Source organism: Netta rufina (genome assembly GCF_964035555.1).
Source record: "Netta rufina genome assembly, chromosome: 19".
In the NCBI taxonomy this organism is placed as follows: Eukaryota; Metazoa; Chordata; class Aves; order Anseriformes; family Anatidae; genus Netta; species Netta rufina.
In genome coordinates, this window is record NC_140143.1 from 12,378,399 (window position 1) to 12,380,980 (window position 2,582).

The following is a 2,582-nucleotide window of genomic DNA, read 5'->3' on the forward strand; positions in this document are numbered from 1 at the left end:
TTGGAGTATTTTTCATTCCAAGTCTGAAGGAAAGTCAGCTCCTTACCTCTCCCCTCAACTCCACCCATGGTCAGTTGGGCTCGCAGTATTTATACAGGAATTGTCTTGGAATTATTGTCATCCTCTAACTTCTGCATGTGAATGGAAGTCAGAGATTGCCCAGAGAAGCTGGATTTCAGGTACACCCCTGAAGCACGTTTCCCACTGACTGGCTCTGGTCTCCTCCATGGCAGAGTGCAATGTGTTTCCATCAGCGTCTCCATGACCTGTGCAGGGAGCCCCCAGGGATTGCTCTGGGCTTGAGCTCCTGGCTGGGGCCCTGGGCACCCAAAAGATGGGTGCTGCAGTGCCAGAGCCCTCCTTGGAACAAGTTCTTCAAGCACAGGACAGTGCCTGGTGCTGGCTATTGGATCATTTTTCTAACCTCGTCCCTGTGGCATTCACTGAGCTTCATGCACAGAGCTTTTAATAACCAAAATGCCAGTAACCAGAAGAAGAGCATGTTTAGATCTGACAGCATTTAAAGCAGCTCAAGTGACAGTGCCCTTTTCCTAGAACTAGATCAGTCACTCTCCAGGACTACCAGCAAATTATCTGGTGAAAAAGATTTTTTTTCTACTATACTTCCCCACACCTTTGCTGCAGCTTTGCTTTTCCTGCTCTTCTGCCTTATCTGTCACGTGCTGAATACCGCTTCACTCCTAGTCAGCTCTTTCCATGTCCTTCAGAAAGCTCAGAGGAACTGTGGCTATGTGTTAGGTTCAGGCAGCCATGAAGCTCTTTACATATTTTACTTAATTCATTAATTGCTCTTGTGTTAAATTCGGTCATAAATAAATAAATGTCCTTTTTTTTCTAAATAATTGTTGTGAAGAAGTGTTGCAGCCATGCACCTTTCTGAAAAGCATCAGCATTTCACAGGACTGCCAGACTGCCTACCACCTCACATGCTCTGATACAGGCAGCATTGTGTTGATAGCATTTTTTTTTTTTTTTTTTTTGGCTGGAATGAATGTGTAAGTGTGTAAGATATTTGGGATAGGATGGGAATGCTGGACTGGTAATGTGTCAGATCACATAGGATCTCAGACTGTATGTATGTGATTGTGTGCAGAGTTGTGGTTGGGTGGAGGGGTTTGTTTTTTTTTGCTGTTGTAGGTAGTGAAAGCCTACATGGGCCACCATGGATTTCTTGGAATGGCTGAGGATATTGCTTGATGGATGTTGTCAATGGGTACAAACAAATATGGGACATAGGCATAAGGCTTTTGAAAATGATTCTTTGCATGTTTGTTTTTTTCATGTTTTGTCACATCTGTGTTATATCACTTTCCCCTTTAAAAAAGTGCAATTATTTAAAAGTTACATACTTCTCCATACTTAACTCTATAATTACACATCTTTTTCTGTATCTTTCTGTAGGATAGAGAGACAAAAATGCATTTGTTTTCTTTTTCTCGAGCTGCATCTCAAGATGTTTTGCCACATATTGTCACAGATTCCAGGAATGTCATATGTCAGTTTAGATAAACACATTGTGTTTCTCATTTGAAGTACCACTTGAAGATAGTAAATAAATTCAGTTAACAGGAACAATTTAGCCTTTTTCTACATACTGCTTTAGTGCTCTTAATATGTTTCTACTTTAGCCTCTGAACAGAACGTGTAAAAGATAGATGTTATCTGTATGGTGCAACTGAAAGAGTTGCAGCACAGGCATGGAAAAAATCTGCTTTGGTCCAAGGAGGAAAGCACTGGACATGTAGCAACAGAGTCTATAAGTCCTACATCCAAGTTCTCCAAGTGCCTTGACTAATCGAGATTCTCTTCTTAAGTCTCTTGTCAAATTATTTATAGTAGACACATTCACATCGTTGGTAAGATAAAAAACATTTCTAAATATATCTAGTCAAATCAAATGACAATTATACCCTTAGTTAAGTTTGCCAGACAATGCTTTGCCAAATAATGCTTGCCAAAAAATATTTTGACCGAAGAAAGAGGAGGAATCCAGGGCATCTGCATACCAGACTCTATAAAAGTGTGTTTGGAGCTCTCTGCTCTGTCTTCAAGGAAAGCTTCAAGGTAAGTATGCTGGGTCTAATAATTTGTTGAAATTACATATCCCACGTTGTAAATTTAGCAGTATTTTTACTGCTGAAGCTGGTTTTGAATTTTTTCCAAATTCTTTCAAGGTATTTGTATATTTCATATCAGTATTAAAAAAAAAAAAAAAAAGGATAGCAATAAGAATGTTCCTTTAATGTATTTTGTACTTTAAAATATGACCTTGTACAATTTGTAGAACCTGGAAAGGTATTGTACTAGGTATTGTACTATCTGTACAATGTCACCAATGTCACAAGACAAAAATAATACTAATTTTTAAAAGCTTATTCCCTACTGTTAAAGGATGGAAAAATTTTTCTCTTATGGGTTTAAATTATTAGACAGGAGGAAATTTAATTTTTCTAGGTGTTAGGAATTCTAGCATGTGCATAACATTAAAACATCAGGAATGGTATCCTTGCAAGCACAGAATGTTACTGATGCTATGTTTATTTTGTCCTGCAGGGTCCTCT